This window comes from Python bivittatus, unplaced genomic scaffold, assembly GCF_059951505.1.
Source record: "Python bivittatus isolate LINGU-HERP-01145 unplaced genomic scaffold, Pbiv_v1 ctg000080_np1212, whole genome shotgun sequence".
Classification (NCBI taxonomy): domain Eukaryota; kingdom Metazoa; phylum Chordata; class Lepidosauria; order Squamata; family Pythonidae; genus Python; species Python bivittatus.
Window position 1 is genome coordinate 46,337,210 of NW_028277035.1, and position 15,990 is coordinate 46,353,199.

A 15,990-nucleotide genomic window follows, 5' to 3' on the forward strand; every position below is an offset into this window, starting at 1 on the left:
GGTAGACTGAGTAGAAAGCAAAACAACAGGTACAGAAGAATTCAAGAATTTCTGGTAAGTAGACTTATTGTTAATTTGTAATGGCTCCTTAGCTTTATTAAAATTCCAATGGCTACTGTGAGTACTATTTATAGTGAAATCTGTGTTCAAGTCTTATCCCTTTACAAGGGACTGGACAGCACCTTCTTTCAGGCAAGACGCTGGTTTCCAGCTGTCTCATGTTTTGATAACAGACAGATCAGATATCAAGTTTTTTCCTCTGACCTTGTAAGAACTAACTCTCCCACCGTCCAACTGGTTGTATTGACAAACACTGTGTACAAAGGATGGAGAATTTATCAGTGTGAGCTTTGGACCACATTTATTGGGAATTCCTCATTCATGACTAATAATTGCAATCCTCACAACAAATGGCATTCAACAGATTACCTGCATCTGTTGATGTAGGCTAGACATCTGTTGAGCCATCAGCATAGTGCACATTCAGCTCCTAAACCTCCCACTGTTTGTGGTTTGTTGCGCCAGTTTCTACATTCTGTGATTCCTACAAGAAAAACACAAGAAGCACGTTGCCCAACTGTTGTCCATTGAAATGCTTAAGCTTATTTACACTAAGATGGTGAAGCTGCTAGGGGTGACTAAGAGAAATATATGCTAAACAAACCTTATAACTCCTGAAGCCCTTTTTAAAAACCAGAGACTTCTTCAGAAAAGCTAAGACTTCCCTCTGCTTTGAACATAGAGAGAGAGAGGCTTCTGCGGGGTAGGGGTGGGGAATCTGGAATAAATGACAGAAGCGGTTTTGCCCCATTATGCTGCAAGGGGTGCCCTTTCTGTACATGGACCATGAAAGTCGTACCCATGTATGAAAGGGGCAAAACTGGATCTGTGGATGCCTCTAGAAGTTAATGTCTCTGCTTAGGTTTATGGCATGTAACTGCAACCCTGTGTACCTTTGGAAGTAAATTGTCTATTGAACTCAATGTGTGAAGAGGTATAAGGATGGCACATATAAAGGATTGCTTTATTTGTTCAATATGTACTGTACATAGTCTTCCAAAGTTAATTTTAAAATGTTAGATTTAATTAGTCAATAGATTTAAGAGACTTATATGGCTGCCAATCCTATATAGAACCCTGGGCAGCTGGCATGGATTATGAAAAATGGTCCCTGGATTTTACAGTGAAAGAAACCGTTTTAAATTGAACACAGTGTTTTAGAAGAGACACAGTGGATTGTGGTCCACAGTAAAAATGCATTTTAGAGACTGCTATCCTGACTGCGCTTTGTCCTTGACTGCAAAGTTATTTTGGATACCAGAATAGCCATGTTAGTCAGTTGTAGCCAAAACAACAATGAAAATTGTGGTGCTGTGAAGGCTAAAACAATTATTGTGGTTTAAGATTTTTTCTTTTTGGCATCACCCACTTCATCAGTTGTATGAGTTGGTGACTCAGTATATATATTCTGAGAACAGAGAAAATATGATGACAAATTTGATTGGAATATATATTTTTACAAAATTTGGCTAAATGGCAAAGCAAGGGAGAACTGTAGATGCAGTGCACAAATGAAGGCAAAATCCAACCAAATTCAGATTTCAGGTAGTTACTGAGTTAGGTAAATTATTCATTTATTTGATAAAGTACAGCCTGTCTAGAAAAGGTATCCTACATGAAACATCATGCCACAGACTCTTGGTTCTTTTGGACTATTTAGGATGAAAGGTAATTAACATGGAGCATGCTCCTTGAAAAAAGTTGCCTATTTTTGACATTAAGGTAATCAAGGGATTCATACCATATATCTGACACATTTATAACTCAAACCCTGAAAGATTGTTAAAGCAGCAAACAAATAAAAGCAACAAGTAAAAGCATCAGTCACCAGTGTTAAAATATCAAAATATTAGAACATTATGAAGTAAGATTTATAGTTGGTTGCACAGTCAGCCAGATGTTTAGATTGGATTTCGCATTTGTATCCACCTATCGAGTCCTTCCCAAGGACCTGGGATAGGCAGATGTTGTTGTTTGATGATGTTAAAGGTATTGTCGCGGGATATAAGCTTTCCCAAGTAAAGCTGCCTTTTTGCATCATCATCATCATCATCATCATCATCATCATCATCAATATCATCATCATCATCATCATCACTGTGTGCCATCGTCATTTTTGACTCCTAGTGACCACACAGATAGATTTTCCCCATGATGATCTATTCCTAACCTGGTCTTCCAATGGTCCACTCATCACCACTGTAACTGAGCCCATCCAGCTTACGACTGGTTGTCCTCTTCTTCTCTTTCCTTCCACCTTTCTCAACATTAGAGCCTTTTTGAGAGAGCCGGATCTTCTTATAATGTGTCTGAAGTGGGATAATTTGAGCCTGGTTATTTGTGCCTCAAGTGAGGACTCTGAGTTGATTTGTTCGATGAGCCATCAGTTTCTTTTCTTGGCTGTCCACAGTATTCTCAGGAGTCTTCTCCAGCACCAAAGTTCAAAAGCATCAATATTCTTCCTGTCCTGCTTCTTCAAAGTCCATATGAAATAAAAGCAGACCTAAAAAGAACTCCTCACATACATATAAAACCACAACCAGTAAAACAAATATCACATAAAAAATGCAACAGGCAGATGAATAGGTTTTTATCTCGTCCTGGAAAGTGCCAGTTTGGGAAGGGCTGTAGTTAAATGGCAGTGTCCAGACATTGCCTGCCAAAGGTCACAAGTTCAATCCATGGGAAAAATTCCATCAGCAGAGAGCATTGAGCTAGATGGCCCAATCATTGCTCTTCCTTTTCAATAAAAGCATTTTCTGAGGATAACAGTCAGTGTTTCCAGCGATAGATAGATAGATAGATAGATAGATAGATAGATAGATAGATAGATAGATAGATAGATAGATAGATAAATACAACTTTTAACCTTGTTCAGACTGGCTGGCTGGCTGGCTGGCTGGCTGGCTGGCTGGCTGGCTACATAGATAGATAGATAGATAGATAGATAGATAGATAGATAGATAGATAGATAGATAGATAGATAGATAGATAGATAGATAGACAGACAGACAGACAGACAGACAGACAGACAGACAGACAGACAGACAGACAGATATTGCATCTTGTTGCATTACTATGTACTGTATATTGCAACAAAAGTTAGAGGTATGTTTTGCATCTCTAAAGATATGCATCTTTGCTAGAAAAAAAGATATGTTCTAAAGTTATGTACTCGTATTCTAAAACTAACAAAATCTGTGATGGTGTAGTGGTTAAAGACTTAACCCTGGATTAGCAGACCCAAATTCAAGTCCCCACTTGACCAAGGAGCTCATAGGGTGGCCTTGGGCCAGTTACTGTCAGGCCTAGCCCAAGGAACTCCTGGAGACCATGTAGGTTTAATCAGCAAGGTTTATTAGTTAGCGCTTATTCACAGGATCTTTTCAGACTGACCAGTAGTTCCCAGGCACAACTCTCTACTTTCTTCTGGAATGTTTAGGGATGCGCCAGCTTTCTCCGCTTATCTCCAGAGCATTGCTCTGGAGACGAGAGCACCGTTTCCACCCCCCTTCCTCCATTCCAGTCCATCACAGTTACTCTCTATTAGTTCAATCCCTCTACAGGATTGTTGTAGAGTTAATATTATGGGAGATCCTTGTGTAAACTACTGTTTGTTCTCAGAAAAATATAAATTCAATGAACTTTAATCATAAATAATAATAAGCATAAGGTGTATTGGAAAGGCTATTCCACTCCCAAAAGAAGGAATGGGATTTCATTTTTGCATCTGAGGACTAAAAATATTACAAAGCCTTTGAAGGAAGGTCAAATTCACTGCATTTCAAAAGACTCTTCTGCTAAAATCTTGAAATATGCGGATGATACAACTGTCATTGGTCTAATTCAAAATGGAAATGAGTCAGCATATAGATGGGAGGTTCAACAACTGGTCTTGGGGTGTGGTTGTAATAACTTGGAATTGAATACACTTAAAACCGTGGAGATGATTGTGGACTTTAGGAAGAATCCTTCTAATACTCCTCCCCTTACCATATTCAGCAGCCTAGTATCAGTGGTAGAGTCCTTCAAGTTCTTGGGTTCTATACTTTCCCAAGACCTGAAATGGACATTTAACATTACAGCCATTATTAAAAAGGCACAGCAAAGGATGTTTTTCCTCCGGCAACTTAGGAAGTTTAAATTATCCCAGGAGCTCTTGGTACAGTTTTACAGGGGAATCATTGAGTCTGTTATCTGCTCCTCTATAACTGTCTGGTTTGATTCTGCAACCAAACAGAACAGACTCAGACTCCAACGGATAGTTAAGTCTGCAGAAAGGATAATTGCAACCAACCTGCCTTCTATAGAAGAACGATATACTGTTAGGGTCAAAAGGAGGGCAGAGAGGATATCTGCAGACTCTTCCCATCCTGGATATAATCTGTTCCAACTTCTTCCTTCAGGACGGCGCTATAGAGTTCCATATGTTAAAACATCTAGACATCGGAATAGTTTTTTCCCTTGTGCCATTGCTCTGTTAAATACTATATGATTTGATATGTATTGGACAGTGGCTTCTTCTTTTGGAAAAATTATTTTAAGTCAGTGTTATTGTTACTGTTTATTAATTTTCTGTTGTTATCCAAACGCACCGTTGATCTTGCTGTTAGTCACCGAAGACAAATTCCTTGTATATATTTTATACTTGGTCATTAAAGTATTTTGTATTTGTTTGTATTGTATTTGGAGGGGCAGGAGAAGTCTAGTTCCCTTAAAATAAGTCTGGGAAATGGTGTTCCTTAGCTGCAGGGCTAGGATCAAAATGCTTTGACTAATTAATCAGATTAATAATAAAAAAAATTTTAAATCTAGCAAGTAACATGCAACATTTTAAAAACTACATTTCCCCTTTTCTCTGACAAAAGAGAGAATCCCTCTTCTAAGAAGATACTTGAGGTAACACATTTGTGCATTATCCTCAAGAAAAACAGTATGTTCTCTGAAATCAACCTAACAGACTAATTAGTGAAGATTTCCTTAATCATATTGGTCTTTGACATGAGCGCCTAAAGTCTGACAGTCCATATCTCTTCTCTGCCTCCTCTTCTTTCATGAACAAACGGCATGCATTTTCACTACATAGTTATGCTACAACCCCTCTGCTGAAACCTCTCATTTTTCCAGTATTTTCTATTTTCACCTTTTGCAACTCAGTATTGAATGTTTTTAACAGAAATATGAACAACCTGCTACATGAACATATAAAAGCATGCAAGAATGGAAAAACATTAATTGAATTGTGGGGCCAGATCAAAGGATATTATAAATCAGGCAACATTTCCATAACGTGCATACTTCTCTGGGAATACGCTCCTTCAAATTTCTTCCAATTCAGCACATCTAAAGGACTACACAGGTGAGCTCCATCTAGGAAAAATCACAGTGAACTCATTAGGGTTTATATTTTAAATATACTTACATGGATCTGCAGCACATATCACTTTTAATCAATAGTGCATTTTTAATTGTGGACAGAGGTAAGTAAAAATTTGTTTATTTATTTTTTGCCTACTGTGATCTTGGTGTGATCCTGCAGTGGGAATTAAAAAAAAAAATATTCACAATGGTGTGTTCTTTTATTTCTAAAATTTAGCAAATGAATTGTATGGTATTCTGTTCAACAAATTCTAGGTTAGCTCACAGCTTACACTGCAGAAAAGCATCACAATGGAGGTTCTAGGAATATATAAATAAATATGATTCCACAGAATCCATCAACAGATTGAGTGATAAACAATATAACTATACCTTCTTGTACCATTCAATAGTTCCAAAATAAATAAATGATAACATGATTTTATTGTGTTATTACCCTTTACTATGGGTAGTTGCAGAAGGACAGAAATCTACACTATAAGTAGTGCTAGTAACCATGTTCATTTGTGGCTATTTACAGTTAGGAAGGGAGAACTGACTTCTTTAAATTCACTGCTTTTTAGCATCTACTGTATTAGATCTAGCAGTAACATAGACACTGCAAGCATTGTGATTGACCCGTGAATTTGCATGTCTACTTTTAAACCCTGTTACACTGATCCATTGGGTAGTGAATTGGCTGCTGACAGACTTCAAGAGCACTTATTGTAACAGTTGAACCAGGTGTTGGAAAGGACACTGGTTGAATAGATGTGTACTCTAAAGATCAGATGCAGAATTTATCTTCCGTGAGATGTGATGGTGATCTTAAACCTCACTAATACGGGTTACATCCAAAAGTTCTTTGAAAAGACACTTCAACGGTGTTGTGACATTAGAAAGGCCCCCACACCCAGAGCGGCTGCTGAAACTTTCTGCAGTTTTTACTTAACTGTATACACTAGAAGATGATACCTTGTGCCAAAGAGCCTCCTATGAATTATTCATCAATGTGAAAGACATAGGGGGAGAAAAGGGAGGGAGGAGAAGGAGGGGAGACAGTGAGTAGAGAGAAAAATTATGCATCCTTCCTAGTTAGCCTTAGGCCAGAACCTGTCATGTGGATTTTTTTTTTCAATGCAGAACTTTTGGCTGGTCAATCATTCTCTGTCCATGGAGTGACGGGGAAGGGCTATGTGTATGTATATTCTATAGCTGTACCCAGACTTATTCTAATATGGATGTTGTAGGCAATATCCTGCCTGCTACCTCCATAGAATTAATCTCTTACTGCCTGGGAAATTAGCTGGCACTTCTAAATACAATTTATTTTGCCATAAGAACTCAGGATCAGAATATGCTCAGGGTGTATACACTTCACGCAGGAAAAAAGAATTGTTTGCAGAAGCTCTTGCATGCACACAACATTAAATGGAGATCTATGTTTGTAAAAATTATACAATAGATCTCCTCAGCACATCTTACCTCTCTCTCTTATGTGTAGAGGAGAAAGGAGCTCCTCCAGGTAAAACCAGGGATTCTTAAAGTATATGCAATACATTCATTAATATGCCCTCTCTATTTTGACTCTCCACCCCAAAGTAATAAACCTGAACTGATTTAGCTTGCATCTGGCCAGTGTTTATAATGTCAGGGCTGGCTTTATAATTGGACAGACTGTGACAGTTATCTCAGGTGACAACATGAGAATATGAGAACAGACCTGTTGAATCAACCCGAGGCCCATCTAGCAAGCATTCTGCCTCACACGGTGGTCCGCCAGATGCATCAAGGAAGCCCCCAAATGGGAGATCAAGCCCTCCTCTCCCACTTTTGCTCCTACCCTCCTGGTATATGGAGGAAGAGTGCTCCCAGGCCTGAAGGCGGTCCCCAATCTTCAAGGCAACTAGCCTTGTCCTCTAGGAATTTGTCTAGTCCTCTGTTGAAGCCATCCAAACTGACGGTTAACACCACATCTTGTGACACATATTCCAGAGGCTGATAATATGCTATAAGAAAAAATATTTCCTGATATCAGTTTTAAATCTTCAGTTTCATTGGATGGCCTCTAGTTCTGCATTAAGGGAGATGGAGAGGAACTTCTCCCTGTTCATTCTTTCTTTACCATACATAATGTTATAAATTTCTTGATTGCCTTTTTCTGCACCCATTCTAGCACTACCTCTAGAGAAGTGGTGACCAGAACTATATATAATGTAGATGTAGCCATATCATAGTTTTGAATGCAGGCATAATAATATCCACTGATTTATTGTCTACCCATTTGGAAGATGATGCTGGGAGATGCTATAGGACCAGACCCCTGGCTATTTCTCCTCGAACTCACCTCTTCCCCTTCATTCCCCTGTGCTCTTCAGATAACTTTCTCCCTCAGGTGCAGCATCTCTTCTACTGCTGGCGTTCAGATTTGATTGCCTTTTCTGCCTGGAATAGGGAGCTGCCATCTTTCCTATTGGCTCAGGTGACAAAATGACCTGGCCCCCTTCACACAGAAGTTTAGTCTGGAACCCTGGCTTGCAAATGGACCCTTCTTCCAAAACGTGAGGAAAATAGAGCACCCCAACCCAGCATTTCCACAGCTCTCGGTTTGCATCTCAGGGTCAGGATAGTTCCTCCCAGGCAGGCACCAAGGTAGGTCTCTTCTCTACCCCTCTCCACCAAAGAGTTAAATGGGCTTGCCAGAGTGGATTAAGTGAGTGAGGCACCCGGTTTGGGTGGGGTGGCTAGATAACAGTCTCTCCTGTTGTCAGTCAGGCCCCAGTTTTCTTTGTTGCAGAGTGTATTTCTTGAAGGATCTGCCTGGGTGGATTTTTGCAATATTGAAAAGCAAGGCCCCATCTTTCTCTCTCTCTCCCGCCCCCCCATCCCTGTCATTCATTCCCTCTCACTCGGATATCCTTTCCTTCTCCTCTTCGCTTTCTGCCTCTTTCTCCTTCCGTTCCCTTCCCTTCCTTCAACGCCCTCTCCAGCCTCCTCTTTCTCGCCCCATCACCCGGCTTCCCTCCCCCCCCCACGGGGCGCGAGGCACTCCCTTGCACTTCACAGAATAACTCAGTCAGAGAGACAAAGGACCCGCGTTATTTATTTATTTATCCCCTACCCCACCCACCCCCCAACCGCCGCGCGCTGCCTCTGGATTTTTAGAAAAGTCAGGATCCCCCTTCCTGAAGCGCGCAGCTGGGAGGCGAGGGCGAGAGGTGTATATGCCCGAGAACGGGCGATCCCATTATCAGCCTGGGTTCGGACCCGGATCCTGTTGCCTGCAGCTGGGCCGTGGATGGAAGACGTCGCGCAGGACTGCTGGAACTGAACCTCAGCCGGCAGCAGGGGATGGGCGGGAGGGAGGCAGAGCCGTTCTCTCTCGCGGGGGAGAGTTGCCAACCCACCTAGCCGACACCCAGAGCGCGCCGGAATCCCGCGGCTCCCCGCGCCCGCCTCGCCAAGTCAAACCCAGCTGCAGGGAGGGGCGGTACAGGTGGAAAAAGAGGGGGCGCGGCGGGAAGGGGAATGGCAGTGGGTCCGTGCCCCGCTTCAATGGCCGAGGAGGAGGGAACGGGGCGGGGCTATGCAAATCGCAGGCAGTAGAAGCCAATTGACTGAATAGGCTTTGGGTGCTTAATGTGAGAGAGGGGGATTTGTAAGCATATGTGTGTAGAGGAGGAGGGTGGCGGTTTATTTCCCCCTTGCCTTTTTTGCCAAGTGGGCAGCAGTGTCCACAATCATTATTTTTATTCTTCCCTCCCTTCCCCCTCCTTTCCGCCCCCCCCCCCCCCGCGCGCTTGTGCGCTCCTGGCGATCGGCCTCAGCGAGAACTTCGAAGGGGCAGCCGCGCGTTCAGGCTCGCAGAAGCGGCGACCGGAGCCGCGCGAAAAAGTCAAGAGTGCCGCTCGGGCGCCTAGGAGTCCCACCCGATTGTGCCGCCTTTCTTAACTTGCTCCGCCGCGAGCCGAGCGCGTCTATGGATCGGGGGAGGAGAGATCGGCTCAACTCCTGAATTCCAAGTCCCGAATTCCGGAAGGCGCGGCACTTCGATCGGGGCCACCGGAGCGCCCGCCTTCCTTCGGGCGAGGGAAGCGGGAAGGACGGCGGTGGTGGGACGTCGCTCCCCGGACAGCTGGTAAGAAATGCCCGCTTGGCGCCGATAAGGGGCTGGGCTCTTCTCTCCCCTCTCCCTCCTTGGCTGGCGGAGCTGGGAGCGAGCGCTTCTCGGGTCCTGCGGCGAGAGGCGAAGGGACTCGTCTTGGATCGTCTGCGGCGGCGGCGGCGGCGGCGGCGGCGGCGGCGTTCGCTCCGCTTGCAGCCGGCGTAAAGGTACGTCTGTCCGTGGAGAGGATTAAGCTAGTAAGCAGGTTTTTATTTTTCCGCTAATCGCCGCCCCCCGTCTTCCGCGTTCACCTTTCGCGCTGCACCTCCAAATGAGCGAGCCCGGCTCTGTCAGGAGAACAGCTGGGCGGCTCTCCGCCTCAGCCGAGGGACGGGACGGGAGGGGGCGCGTGCCGAAAGGGCGGGGAAGAGGCGGTCAGGGGACGTCGCTCCAGGTTCCACTTTCGGAACTCCTTCCAACCTGGGCACGGAGAGCGAAGGGGGCGATTGTCAGCGGAGAGCGGGAGACCGGTGGGGAGGAGGAAAGAACTATTTAAAATTGCAAACTTTCTGCGGCCTCGTCTCATCCGGGAAGCAGCTAGTTTGGCCCTTGTTTCACCACCGTTGGACACGGAAAGTTGAGCAGAAATCCGAGAAAGTGGGGTGTAGCGGAGGAAGGGAGCCGAGGCAGAAATCTGGACTGCTTTCACTCGAAACTGGCTTTTTACCAAGGTGGGATTGGATTCCTTTTTCTCTATGATTATCTCGGACGAAAGTCAGCCCTTTGATATCCCTGCCCCAGGGAAGGGGGGGCTCATCTAGCAAGGTGTCTCTCTCAGTCGCTGAGAACGCGGGTTACTCTGTGTGCTTGTGTGGGTGGGTACATACGATTGTTTGGATGGAACTCGGGAGGGACCGCTTTAAAGTCCAGGAGTTGTGAGAAAAGCAGCAGACCAGGCGAAGGGGCTGAACGGAGGAAGAAGCCAAACGACTTGAGAAAAGTGTCACCTTCTCAGACCAAAAAGTGTCGGGATTCGGCGCTGGGCTGTATTGAAAGCATGCCTGGCGTGTGTGCATGTGTGTTTCCGTGACTTCCGTGTAACCAAGCCGGGGTTAGGTCTCCCCTTTTCTGAGACAGAAAGGGCGCCGATAAATGCCGCCATTTGATAGATGTGCTTTAGAAAGGTGGCGGCGTCGCGCCGCATCCTGGAGCCCCTTTCCTCGCCGGTGCGCGCATCGCTAGTGGTCCTGTCCAGGATCGGAATCCCGTGCCAGTCTGAGATGCGGGGCGCTTACTCTGGACCTGCGGATCGAGGGAGGAGGACGAGAGAATTGGATGGCAGTTCTGTGTACCTGAGCGGGATGCCACTGAGCATAGATAGGCCTGGGATGGTGGCGCGATAAGGCTGATGTTCCGGGTATGGCGAAAACTGAACTCTGAGACTTCGGGAGAAACAAGCTGGGGAGCTTCAGGCGGCCCAAATGCTCCTTTTCTCTCTCCCTCTGGGGCATCCCCCGGGCGCTGCGAGGGAGGGAAGGGGCTCTCTAAGTTGGCTGGTGCGCTGCGAGGGTTACAGACCCGTTTCAGTTCGCCTGAGAACGTGCCGTGGCGGCTTCGCTGTTGCCGACGCCTCGGGGAACTTGAGGGAGGCGTATGTTTCTCTTGGCCCGAGAGAAGACGCAGCCTTCTTGCTCGTGATGCCGGCGGTGTTGAGCGAGCCAAAGCCTCGCTCGCCCCGTCACCCACCGAAATGCGGGCTGGCGTTGCGGCTCTCGCTCCACTTCGCCCTTCCCCGCCCGGGGGCTCGGGAGAAAGGCCCGGCCAGTTGCTGAGCATTCGGGCTAGGCAGGCCCTGCCGCTCCCGCGGCTAGGCGAGTTGGTTTTCCTCGCGCCGCCGGCTGTCACCCGACCGAGGGGAAAGCAACTGGTTTCCCCGGGGGGGGGGGGGGCGAGGGAATTTGTACTGCAGATGAACCTGACGGAAAACGACCCGCCAGAAACGCGGTGGCTACAAGCCTCGTGAGTTCTCCTCAATGCATTTATGAACGAAACCATTACATTTGCGTGCATTAGCTATGAGAGAGAACAATCACAAGAAAGAGAGAAAGAAAGAAAGAAAGAAAGAAAGAAAGAAAGAAAGAAAGAAAGAAAGAAAGAAAGAAAGAAAGAAAGAAAGAAAGAAAGAAAGAAAGAAAGAAAGAAAGAAAGCAGCTGGACTTTCTTGGCAATTAAATGAAGTGCAGGTAGGGCCTGGCTGATACCATTTTAAAAGATTTCCAAATCCACAGTCCAACAACTCAGTCCTGAACAAGCTTTCAGATCTTTTCAGATCTCTTTGTCAAGCAAACCACCACCACCAGTATTAATGTTTCTTCTTCCTGTTCTTGATTTTAATCGGAAAGCAAAGCCATTGTCCTTCTTTTATATTTACTTTGGTTTAAAAGAATGTACAAAACACACTGTTGTAATTAAGTGGGATACTTGTTGATTCAAGGTTAAAAGCCTTCGTTAATTCAACAGATAATATTGCAGCCCTTTAGAACACGAATTAATATCTCCAGCCACCGTGGCAGGTGGCTGTTTCCCTGCTCAGTCCCTGCCCTGAGCACCCTCATTTCTCTCCCTGCAGCATGGATGCCAGGCAGTTTTTATGAATGAGATTTAAATGAGGAAAGGGATGCCTCTCCTGGATCTCCATGTATGGCAGGACATGGCTTTGAATAAAAAGGGGCTTTCTGTCGTGCACAGTCAACATTCTGGGGGCTTTCACATGAGACACTTCAATTCTGGTCTGTTATCATGCAAATGCAAAGCTTGGTTAAGTTCGACTATTCTGTCAAGTTCCTCTGGTGCAATATTCACATCTGGTACAAACAGGGGAAGAGAAATCTGAGTAGATTTTTTTTTTCACATTACATGTGAACTTAAATTAAAAAAAAATAGTACTTGTCTTCTTAATGTGCAGTTAGTTTGAGGAATTCACTGTGGTCAACCTACTATATCTGTGGAAGTCATTGTGATCCACTCTGAGGGTCATTAGAATAATTGGAATCCCAAGGAAAACTGGAAAAGCCAAATAAACAACTGTCTGCAGCTACTGACAAAGATGGTTGTGGAACACACTTTCCTTCTCAGTGTGCTTCTGCACATACTGTAACTTTTAGAAATTGATCACTATAGGACAGAGAATTCAGTAAAGGTATGTTTTGTATTTGCTGCCAGATGCAAATTGTCAGAGGACAGATAATGCGCATAGTTATGAAAAGTGGGACATATGGGGGGGGGGGGGTTGGATTCCCAAATAATTCTGCCATTCCTCTCTCTTCACTGCCCCATGATTTTCAATTAATTTTCAGTAGTCACCCAGCCAACACTGAGCGTTCAGTCTTCATTGGGCTGATTTTTTCTCCACTTGGTTTTTCTGCAAACCCCTGGATTTCCCTCCTGCTGCTGATACCACCTTTTATGAAGGGATGGTGCCATTTTGGTTACATAAGGATCCATATTCAGGACATGAGCGTCCACACTGCCTTCTAATTTTGCGTATTTATTCAACTAACTGAATACTGCTTTTTGTTATGGAAACTTTTAAAGTGGTTTAGGAAACAATAGAATCATTCTAAAACAAAACAAGGTAATATTCTCAGAGTGAGAGGGGCAGAGAGACAGAGAGACAGAATAATACAACAAAAACACAGAATAAAACCACAAAATCACAGGTAGCTGCCTGAGGTTGGCAAGAGAGTCCTTTCTTGTTCTGTGGATAACCACTGTCCCTATTTCAACAAGCCCCCAAAACCAGGCTCTTTCAGGTCTTGGGCGAAGTGGGTAGCAGACCCCTTTGAGGAGGATTGGATTCTCAAATGATTTTTTTTTTCCTGGAATTTCCTTTTTGTATTGATTGTATTGTATTGTTTTAAACTATTCATACACCACCCAGAAAAGAGAGTCTGTTGGGAGTAGTGGTTAAAGCACCAGGCTAGAAACCGGGAGACGGTGAGTTCTAGTCCTGCCTTGGGCATGAAGCCATCTGGGTGACCTTGGGCCAGTCTGTCTCTCTCAGCCCCAGGAAGCAGGCAAGGGCAAACCACTTCCAAAAAACCTTGCTAAGAAAACTGCAGGGACTTGTCCAGGCAGTCGCCAGGAGTCAACACTGACTCAAAGGCATATGCACATGCGCACACACAGACACACACACACACACTGCCCAGGATCACAATGGAGTTTATTAAATTATAAGTTTAATAAGTAAATAAATGCCTCTTCCTTTGACATTGGCAATGGGCCAGCATATTCTGCTGTACCCAAGAGCAAAAGTTTACCTTCGGAGGAGCAAGGCGAGTCCCATAGGACCCCCAGTTTTGCCCATTAATATGTTGCTGCTTCCACTCCACCAAGAAGGACTGCCTGAGGTGATTGTCCCATTACATCCAATGGTAGGTTGGCTCCATGAAAACACTGGAAATAAAAAGGAGATCTGCCCCCAAAGAAATGATTGTATGAAATCCCCACCAATAATTGGTCAAATGGAATGAATGCTCTGGGCATTTTCTGCCTCTCTACTCACTTCTAGGAGGCACAAGGGAGCACAGGAATTTAGCTAGTAGCAACACTTCTGAAGAACAGACCCGAGATTCCATGTGGCCTTAGTATAGCAATGTTATGAGACCTATGGCTAGATGAGAAGCTGTAATGATTTTACTGGTATCATTGCCCATTTGTGGCATACAGATATTGTTAATAGAGTTGTTAATAATTTCCTCTTTTTTCTATCATTCTCCAAAAATATTGCCTGTTCTGTAAGCTTGTTTCTCTGAAGGCCTGGTTGCAAACTGACTGTGATCAGAAACCCCTCTGTTAATTAACAGCGGCATCAGGAGCCATCAGGAGAATTCCCCAATTTTTCTTAGTTTCCAAAATGTTCTCAACTCAGCTATGGTTCAGTTGATCTCCTTATTATTTATGTGAGATGAAGAGTGGTTTAGCTCTAATATATGCAAAAGGATCCTTGGTCTCTAAGCAAGGCACGTGGCTTCACACCTAATGCATAATGACATATTAGTCTGTTCAGTCTCCTTCCATCAGCAAAGTGCATGAAACTTTAGAGCCAGGGAATACTGCTGAAAACAAGGCTTCTCTTGATTTATATATGTATTTCTTTTGCATTTATCCCACAACTTTCTGCTACTCCCATTGCTCGTCTCCTCCTTTTTCCTTCATTCTTATCCTTCACCCCACCCTACTCTTTCCCTTTGTTTGCCATCCCACTTGCTCTCACTGGCACACTCATCACAATCCAAACGCAGTACCATTAGTTGCCAGAACTGTTTTCCAAGGCTGGCAGGGTTTTGATTTAACTGCAGTTGATTGTAGCATTTATTTCACAAGCTAATTTGGATTTTAGACATTCAGGTTCCAAAAAGTCCTGAAGTGTGTGCTGAGTGAGGAATCTGCAAAAGGGAAGTGTGAATGTGTGCCGAAAGAAAGGGAAATAATACAAATATTTACCTAGAGCAAAGGAAATTGCTATGATATATTGCCCCTGGGAAACTCTAACTCCTCCAATTGTGGTGTATTGCCCACAGCTGAAGAAAGCTGTATCCTCCTATGGGCCCATCCATTATTCTAAACGTCCTTACAGCCAGCTTGGATTTGTTTGACTGATTCCAAGGATTTTCCTGTGAAATCCCTGAAGTTTGTTTCTGTCATTAACTCCTACTTCTGTGCACCTCACCGGTTAACCAGAGGGAGCAGTGCTGAGAACGTTTAAGCCCCTGTTTCCCTTTGTTCTGATCTCTATCCCAAACAGAATAGGGGTTGGGGCTTGGCATGTTTTTACTTAGTGTGGTGTGTGCGTATGTGTGCGTTTCACTGCAAATTGTTCTGGGTCAGCCTGAAAATCTCTTTTTAGAAACTAACTGTAGTGCTAATAATGTGCATGTTATACATTAGTTTTGAGGTTTTTCAGATACCCTAGTTGGAGAAGAGCTCTAAATACTTAAACAGATTTTGCCTATTCACATGTATACACACTGTTTGAATCCTTCTAACATGGTTTATAACTGTATCCAGATGCACTTTTAGTACAATAGAAATAAAAAAAGGGCGGGGGAGTTTAAGTATGTAGTGTTGTTACCATATTTCTGAGTTTCAAGCCCTTGTAATCCATGGAAAAACATTCTTAGAATATGGGTGGCAGCAAATGGCCTGTTTTCTTTGCTGGAACAAGAAGAAAAGAAGGAAAAGTCAGAGGTCTCCGAAGGCAAGGCAGGCTCAGCTGGATAGAACAATGTTTTCTGCCTTTTGCCTACTGTTAGCAGAAGGAAAGTTCAGCTGTGCAGCAAAAAAAAGATGGCAGGGTCAGTAGACAGGTCCTTCTTGGGACCATATTTTAAGAACACCTTCAGGTGATGCCCTCTGATTGTATTACATGGCAGGAGAGCCTGGATTGCATGTAATCATAACAT

At 44.3% G+C, this 15,990-nt stretch overlaps 1 protein-coding gene across 4 annotated transcripts in view; it reads left to right on the forward strand.

Moving 5' to 3' along the window:
* The first annotated feature begins 9,022 nt into the window (after positions 1 to 9,022).
* SEMA3F (semaphorin 3F) overlaps positions 9,023 to 15,990 on the forward strand; it is a 141,696-nt gene continuing 134,728 nt past the window's right edge. For 2 of the 4 annotated variants that reach the window (XM_088133995.1, XM_088133998.1), the window contains exon 1: positions 9,986 to 10,254. The gene's annotated coding sequence lies outside the window, so the exon portion shown is untranslated. Of the gene's footprint in view, positions 9,751 to 9,985; positions 10,255 to 15,990 lie in introns of those variants that run through there. The other 2 variants (XM_088133997.1, XM_088133996.1) reach the window with 2 other exon arrangements.